Here is a 9037-nt window from a genome sequence, read left to right as displayed (position 1 = left end):
TACTCGGGAACCACTTCTTTATTATTGCACATACACATTTGTAGAATACGGAACAAATCGCGTTCAATACGGGACGCTACATTTAACAGCCAAATACGGGACGGGTGGCAACCCTATGTGACAGATTTAGTTTAAGTCTGGTGTTGCTCCAGTCCTCTGCTGACTGATGTGCCTCATATCCCATCATCTCCTGCTCTGCACTCACTCAGTGCCAGATTGTCAGAAGTCCTCTCGGCCTTCCAGCGTTCATGTCTGTTATCCCGATCGTGTATCTGGCTGGTTTGCTGTCCTCTGCCTGCTCTCTCTGAGTGTCTCTCTTCTTGTGCTTCAAGCACCTGGATATTGATTACAGCTTCATGGATTTTGGATTTGCTCTGCCTCATTGCCCCTCTTTGTTGCTCAGCTAGACTGTTTACCCGACCACTGAACTTTGGATCATGGATATAAAGATTATTCACCGGCCTCGTGGTGAGATCTGATATCGTTGTAGAGGCGAGTAGACCCAGCTGCTTATCTATGTCACCATCCTTGGTTTCCAGTGTGAAGAGTGTCCTCCTCTTTGTGGCCCTGTGGGTGAAACAGTCCCTTGTAAACCCGACATTTCCTTTTCTTCCTCTGTTAAACTTCAGAGGATTCCAGATAATCAACGTCAGAGTCTCTGAAGAGGAACTGGGTAAATGACCACTTTGTTTTTTCCAGTCCTTTCCAGTTGTGTTGCCAGTAATTCCAGCAAGAAGCTAAATGTGAACTTCTGTTTCACATTTTCCTTCTCGTCCTGGGTCTAAGCCGTTCTTAACACATTACAAATATATAGAGAGAAAACATCACAGTTTATCAATCTATACAAGCAACCCCACAACATACTAGCTGTGTTTCCAATGGTTATATGATCACACAATTTGAAATTTAAAAGATTAATTTGCTAAACAGACACAAGCAAATTTAAAAAAACTTTGGGTTTTTTTTTTTTTTTTGATAAAGCGTTTTAGAGACAGGATGGGTTGTTTTTTTCACCACATCAAAATTGGTTTATTTTCACAAACATGTAAAGGAAACACTTTTTTGGCATCACAGGAACAACCAGATGTTGCCACTGGTGCAAAACAGGAAGAAGCAGAAGACAGGATTTAGCTGGAGGATGAAGAGATAGCATGTTTTTTAATGACTTATGCAAACAAACTTATTCACATGTGATTTTAATTTCTTATTTAGCGGAGAAACCGTTTTTTGTTTTTTTTCAAAATTACTGGAAGTTTTCGCACCATTTGTAATGGGAACGCGGGTTTTAGCTATATGTGGTAATATTCAGTAAATTAGAATATTATTGAAAAAGTCCATTTATTTCAGTACCTCCATGAAACAATTTACATAAATTACTAACAGAAACTGTCATTGCCAAGTCTTTATTTTGTTAATTAGGACCATTTACTGCTTGTAACTAGTACTAAATATCATGTTTTCATTAAAGTATCATATCAAACCAATAAAGCAAACACTTTAAATTTGGAAATATATTCTTATTTATTAAATATGGTTTATTGTGTAATATTTGGCAATTTATCTTTTTCTACAAGAATGGAGGATATTAAACTTCGTTCTGTTTAACTGAAATGGGCAGAAAAGCAGAGAGTCTGGAGATGAAAGGTCAAGTTTAAAAGGTGGATTCATGCAACAGCCATAATCTGCATTATGCCGGTGAGAATCCGTAAGCAGAAGGTTTCTGCATCTAGAAATTCCTCTGTGTTGTGATTCAGAATGTATGTGATTCAGTTGCTCATAAATAAAAGAAGGAGATAACGCCGCATCACAGGTACAGTGAAAAGAAGAACTCAGTGAAACCATGAAACGATCGAAAGGGACGCTTTGTGATTGTAGTGAGAGAGCGCAGCTCTCCATGAAATGGACGTGTGAAAGCTCGGTGGAAGCATAAAAGGCTGGGTTTTACATAATGCTTGGAAAGAAAAAAGAATAAAATGCTTTAAAAGTTGCTGGAATCCTTTTCTAACTTGGTGGAACATGAATACATCAAAAACATAAGCCTTTCATGGGGAAAAATAAAAAATAAAAAAAAGGGAAAATGACACATTTTATTATTTTTCTCCACACCGTCTATCGGAGTTTTTTTCCTCTCGGCTCCTCTGTTCTGTCACGGATGCGTCCTTTAGGCAGTGGGCCTGTAATAAGTGGGACACGAGACAAAAAAGGTAGAAGGTTGTGACTGTAATAAGTGTGAATGTTTCAGACTCACAGGAGGAAGAATGCGCCCGCAGAACAAAATGTTGCAAAAGAGGCTGGAACTAACGAGCCTCCCTGATTTAACAGCCATTTTGGGTGACGTGGTTTTTTCATTTCCTTGGAGTTTAAAAGGATAAGAACTATTTTCCACCCCAGTTTTTAAAAAGTGCTTAATGCACTCTGCAAGAGAGGCAGGACTCTTAAAAACGGAGTCTCTGTCAGATTAAAAAGCACCATTTGAAAATAACCTTTTGAATTTGTTAATCTTTTCACTAAGCTCACATTTCTGTTTTTGGTCTAATGTAAAATTGTAATCGTGATGATTAAAGAGGCAGTATTATGTCAAATTTATGTTTTTCTTTTAGCTTTACATCATGTTATGTTATGTTCCCTCACCAAAAACACACCTGGAGTCTTGCCTTGATTCTTTCAAGCATGTTTGAGAAATCCAGTCATCTCCCGTGGCAACCATTTGGTTGTGGTAAACATCTGGGTGGACCTAGCTCCGCCTTCGAAGCGCAGCTCCTCCTTGGTTTCTAAGTTTCTGAGTTTCAGAGCATCCATCCTCCATTTCTCCCCCAGTCAACTCCTGCAGACTAGCTAGCAGCAATTAGCAAACACCTGGTGGAACTACATGAGCTAATTTTCAGTGAAACGCTGGTAAAAATGTTGCTAAAGGGTTTTAGAGGAGTGACGTTGTGATGGCTTCCTAATGGCGGAGTTTCAGAAAGAGCAGGCGTTTTTAAAGAGGCAAAGGCCCAATTTCACATAGCATTTTTATAACAAGTGAAGGAAATGTAGTTACTTGATTGTTCTATAAAATGGTGTGGAAAGCACATAATACTGACCCTTTAATAGATGTGTTTCACTTGGAGACAAAGTTACAGACATAAATAGATTTTTCTATAATATTCTAATTTACCGAATGGGTCTGTGTCAGTTATGAAGAGAAATAAAAAAAAATATATATGTTCTATATATGAACTAAAACATTTAAAATGAAGATCAGAAGATCTTCAATCTGTTTTAAAAAGAAAAAGTCACAAAATGATTTGCTGAACACTGTGGGATTCAGAATCCAAAAGGTCAGTGCTTTATAATTAACGAATGCATCTTCTGTCTTTGAAATGTTCCAGCTACCTACGTATGTTCTGGCTCAGCACATTACAGATAATGGCATCCATCCTTAAAGGTCAGATTGTACAGTCAAATTTCTCTGTCTGTCTTTTACAGCAGCTTCCCAAAACGTACAGGTGATACATTTGGTTAGGCTAAAATTTGGTCCCCTGAACTGGACTGCCAAACCATTTTGGTGCTCCAACACGTTCACCTTATAGATCAAGTCAGCAATTGACTTTAGCCTGATTGAGACCAATAATAACTGTGAGTTGCAGCTCCTAATAGGCTAATTAGCTATCCAGCTGCTCATTAAAGGTACTTGAACTAAACGAACAACAGAGGGCCTCTGTGAGTCAGATGATTAGTCAGCATCTCTGACAGCGACAGTTGATGATAATATGATGCAGTAATCAGTTTGAATACAGTAAAACAAGATCTCTGCTTTGGCTTCTCTGCATCCGATTGCTCCATGCGGTTCTGATCCTTCGCTCATTGGATTGATTGTTTTGGGCTGACGGTAGGACTGCGTTCATGTGTGCTGGTCGGTCTCTTGCGTCTCTTTGATGGACTTGGATTGTGTCCACCGCTGGCCGGCCTCCTGCTACCCTGAGCTGAACCAAATGGGCAGAGAGATTTGATGGATCCACAGAGGAACACCTGCTTCAAGTAATCATCCTCTCTCTCTCTTTTTTTTATTTTTTAATAGCCTTGAGTTCTGAGAAAAGCCTCGCTCTATTCCAGTAGTTTCTTCTTCTTATGGAAAAAACAAACTGCACAACAATGATGATGAAAAATGGGAATGTTGAAACATTTTGTAGCTCACATTTATACCATTGCTACTTACATATGATGTCAGTGACCCAACAGTAACTGCGTTTCCGTCAGGGTCGCAACTACATATTATTCAGGTGGATGCGAAAATATAAATCGGCCCCCCCACCCCAAGGAAAGTGCGTCAGGGTGAAGGACCATAGAAAACATACGCTCGCTCTACTCCCCCCACCCCGAGACGAAGAGACGTAAAAGGTCAAACTTGCTACATTTACCCCGTTATGTGCGTGAGGAGCGTACAGGCGCACTAAAGTGCATGCGGAGACATTATCGGCGCGCCGCCCCTTCCAGACGGGGTTTTGACGCCCCCTCTGGTGCAGCGCCCCTATTCGTTGCATGCGCTGCTTACCCACTTTTTGTGCCACTGGTTTCCGTTAACCTTCAAATTGCGAAATTTGACGTTTCGAAAATGAATTCGCTTAATGGAAGACGTGCCAATTTCTCAAAAACTTTTACAAAGAGAGGTGTTTTTTTCCCGGCCATATCAAAATTGGTGTATTTTGCAAAACTGTGACTGGACACGCTTTTTTCGCATCACACGAGTCACATGATCAACAACCGGTTGCTACTTGCGCTAACCAAGAAGAAGACAGGAAGTGCTATGAGGAGGGTGTTATTTCTTGAACAAGGTTGTTCACGTGTGATTTTTAATTGTGACTCGTTTAATTTAAACAACGCAATTGCGAAATTGTGTTGTTGCTTTATTTTTTACTTTAGCAGAATATAGACAAAGTTTTGAGTACATTTGTTATGAAAACACAGCTAGTAGCTATATTTACGTCCACACAATCCTATGCAAACGCTCACTCTGCGCTGATAAAGGTTAATTAACTTTGGGACGCCAGACGCTTCAAACCGAATCCGATGTTCAGTTGGTCTGTAACGGGCCAGCTTGGATTTTTTTTCGATAAAAATAACTTCACAGTAGAAACACAGATGTTTGGTTGAACATCCCGGGAACCAAACTTACCGACGGCCTTTTGTCAATTTGTGAACCGTTAATACATGACCTTGGTGTTGCCATTTCTGTGATGTGAATATTTTCAGGTTTTTTATTTTGAACTACTAAAATTTGCTCAAGCAGATTCTGCTGTCAATGATTAAAAAGTGGAGCAAGGTTTTTGTGTATGCTCCTAAATGAGATATAGAAAAAGAAAAATATTTTTGTGTAGTAAAGAATTTAATTAAATTACAAATTCCTTGTAAAATGAGAAAGAAAACACCCCCCCAGAAAACCACTAAACAGCTAAAAAAAATTATAAAAAAAAATCCTTGTCACATGACATGTTTAACTTGTTGCAGTGGAATGCATTATTTTTTTTCTTTTATTAAAAACCGATATTGTTTCTGTAGCCAGAGGTTGTTTTATTTATCAGGCTGATGCCAGGATGTGGGTTCAGGAGAAGAAATCCATTTCTTCTTTTAGATTTGTGGATTATTTCAAATGCTTTAGTACATTTTATATACAGAGAAAGGAACTAAGTTGTGATAAAAGTGGTACATCTAAAAGCTGAGATGTGTTTCTTTTTCTTTTTTAAACATTTTTCCTCAGCAGTAGGTAAATATCAAAGCACAGCTAAAATATAAGTTGAATGAAGATATGTTAATATCTGAGCTGCCCCCCCCTTTTTTTTATTTTTCTCTAGTTTAAGTAGGAGGTTTTGTTTGTTTGCAAGCAGTAAGGAGCCCATACCGTCTGAGAAACCTCAAATAGTAGACAAGTTCATTTCTTCAGGGTTTTCAGGCAGTGTGGGATCGCTGCAGCAACACTGACTGTATTAGGTTCTGTGAATCAGTCCAGAAGAAGCTGTACTACAGGTTACTGTTGCCACCTAGTGGAGAAACATTCACAGCGCAGTTCAAGAGAAATTCCAACATCTAAGCTGCAATTATAATATTTCTTAATTAGGTTTATTATGAGGTTTTATGTTAAAGTACCATCATTATCTGAAGGATCATTCTAAATCATGAGTGTATTTGCATCACTGCTTTCTATAATTTCTTTCAATATCAGGGTCATTTGATTATTTTTATATTTCTGACGATCGCAAAAAAAATAATAATAATAATTTGTGACTCAATCATGTGTGTCCAAGTCCAGGTTTTTCTCTGACTTATGGACTTTTTTGTGCCTGCCTGCTGCTGTGAACGCTCTCTTTTACAGTTTTTCTTTTATCTAAGCAAATCAGTTACTAGTCGTTACATTATAGTTGTTTCTTTTGTCTGCCGTGGCAATTGAACGCACAAAGACAAATATTTCTGATTATTTTAAGCTTTGATTGCAACAACCCAGAAGTTGCACCGAAGGAAGAGATGTAATGTTAGTTCTATTTACGTCCACATTCTCATTGCCCCAAGTTTGCAAATAATTAGTAGATGAAACGCTCTGTAAGCCGGTCAGACCGCCCTGCCGTTGGAGCCACTTCAAGCATTTGGCATGCTGACGCAAGTAAATATTTCAAGTATTGGAGGTTTTGTAGTACCACGCAACTTCAGGACTGATAGCTTATTCACCAATTTGTTTTCAGGTTATTTCCAAGACAGTTCTTCTAACTTTTTAAGCTAACTAAGCTACAGCGTGCAACTTTTATGAAAAATATGTTTTTTACATATTTGTTAAAATTATCATTGTCGTGACAGTATCGCATGAGACAGAAAATATGTGAAAATAAAATAAATTTAAAAAATCTAGCTCCTCTGCCTTCTCCCAGTGCTCCCAGTACTAACTGTAGAAACACAGATCTCAGTCAGAAACAACCAATCACAGCCAGGAGGAGGACATTAGCGCTGTCAATGAAGTTTGTGTATGTGCTGCTCACAGGTTCCACTTATTTCTAACACAACAGCCTGTCATCAATGCTAAAGCTAGCTAGCATGCACACAGATGAATATAATAAATGGTTTTCCTGTAAGTGCGAGTTGTTTCTCCCACATTAGCACATTGAGCAGTACATACTAGAACAGTGTTTCTCAACCCTGGTCCTCAGGCCCCCCTGTCCTGCATGTCTTAGGTATTTCCCTTCTGCCACACACCTGAATTGTATCTCTGGGTGATTAACAGGCTTCTGCAGTACTTGATGGTCATGAAATCATTGGAATCAGCTGTTCTGGAATAGAGGCACATCTAAAACATGCACAGCAGGGGGGGTGGTGAGGACCAGGGTTGAGAAACACTGTACTAGAGGATGATTGGCAGCGCCAAGACCCTCCCTCCTGGCTCTGATTGGTTGTTTTTGACCTGGATCTGTGCATTTCTTCAGATGCCAATCTGAGTCATATTATACCGTTACAGCATGGTGACCGTCTTAACAAATATGCAAAAAACATTATTTTTGTAAAAGTTACGTACTGCAACTTTAGTACATTGTAAACTGTCTCAATTATTTTCAATGATTTGCTGAGCTAATCTTCTCTCATCATCAGTGCAGACAGAGCGTCTGCACAGTGCAGTATGAGGTTAAGTACTGTTATCATTTTTCTGTCTGTGAATCTCTAGGAATAAGATGGGAGTCAAATTGTGCCAGACATTATCAGACGCATAGCAAGTAAACGCTGGAGTCTTACAGTGAAAACCAAGGCAGATCCATGGTAGTCTGATGGGGTATGACTGAGAATAACCTGTAAGCTTAGTTCTATTTTTATATCAATATGACTGTGCACTGCATATTTCTAAAGTCTAGTATTTAGGACTGAATGCTACAACCCAGCACCTCTCCAACCTTCACAGACCTTGCGTCTCATTCGTGACCTTGCCCTCTCCTGTCTGGTGGAATGACTCCGTTCTGCTCCTTCTCCAACCTCCTGCTGTGATCTTGACCCTGAAACCTGGAGAGCGTTTCCAGTTACTCCGCAGAGTCAGTCCTGATGAACGGACTTGAGTGAGCGACCCCGTCCATCCCCCTCTGGACATGTGCGCCTACCGTCCACTCAGACACTCAATCAAGCCATCCTGAACGTGTCCATTGCTCTCTGCGTCCACAAGAGGGCGCTGAGATCCTCTTGAACAGCCTTAAATCTCTCAAACCAAACTATCGTCTTCGCATTCTTCTTTGCATCTCTCTCTCTCCGCTTTTTACTTTTCCTCTCGCTTCTCTCCGTTTCTCTCGTGTGTCCACCTCTTTAAGCATCTGTGCGTTGGAGTCGCCCGGCGTGCATGCCGTTGGTGTGTGTGTGTGTATGCGTGCGTGCGCGTGCCGTACGCCCGCACTTGCCTTGTTCCGCTCTCTGTTGTGGAACAAATTACACAGCGGCTGGGGAGCCAAATGACTAATCAGTGGTACACAGATTAAAATCCAATTGCCGCAAATTTGAAGCCACACAGGAGCAGTATGAGAAATTAACTGTAACAATACAGTGTCTGCGCCGCTGTCTGCTCCAGGTGAACCTGATGGATGTCGATCTTTTAATTAGCGCCGGTCCAAAAGAAACCCGCGGATCGAGATCTTGTGATCGGTCGACAACGCAGACTCGACACCTCAACAGCCCCGACGACCGAATCGAGGATAATTTACGACGCGCCCCCCCCCTCCCGTCTGCAATTCCCCCCCTCCCACCCCCGTTCGCCGCGAAGCACCTAGAGCCGTGATTGATGAGTCCCCTGGGTTCCGGGGGTTTAATCCAAGTATGAAATGGAATAAAAACGGTTAACAAAGTTAGAGGAAGGCCACAGATTGTGCTTGAATTCCACCCGGACCCGTCCACCAGAAGGAGCGTTAAGAAGATGAAGTGTTGTGTTTATGACAGGATAGGAAAATGGGATGTTGTCTGCAGCCTCTCATTAGCCGTCGTCGTATCATTCCCTGTTCACAATAACCACTTATCAACCACGGGCTAATGCGGCCATCGCCGGGGC

The 9037-nt window shown here is 40.7% G+C and overlaps 1 long non-coding RNA gene across 1 annotated transcript; it reads right to left on the bottom strand.

Annotated features, from left to right (window-relative positions):
* Positions 1 to 8355, bottom strand: LOC145549723 (uncharacterized). The gene is made up of 2 exons (XR_014085565.1): positions 2107 to 8355; positions 1 to 567 (listed from the first exon to the last, which is right to left on the bottom strand). It is a non-coding gene; the product is annotated as an uncharacterized LOC145549723 (long non-coding RNA).
* Between the last annotated feature and the right edge of the window lie 682 nt (positions 8356 to 9037).

Source organism: Poecilia reticulata, chromosome 21 (assembly GCF_904066995.2).
Source record: "Poecilia reticulata chromosome 21, P_reticulata-male-v2, whole genome shotgun sequence".
NCBI classification, from domain to species: domain Eukaryota; kingdom Metazoa; phylum Chordata; class Actinopteri; order Cyprinodontiformes; family Poeciliidae; genus Poecilia; species Poecilia reticulata.
This window is presented reverse-complemented; position numbering and strand designations above follow the sequence as displayed.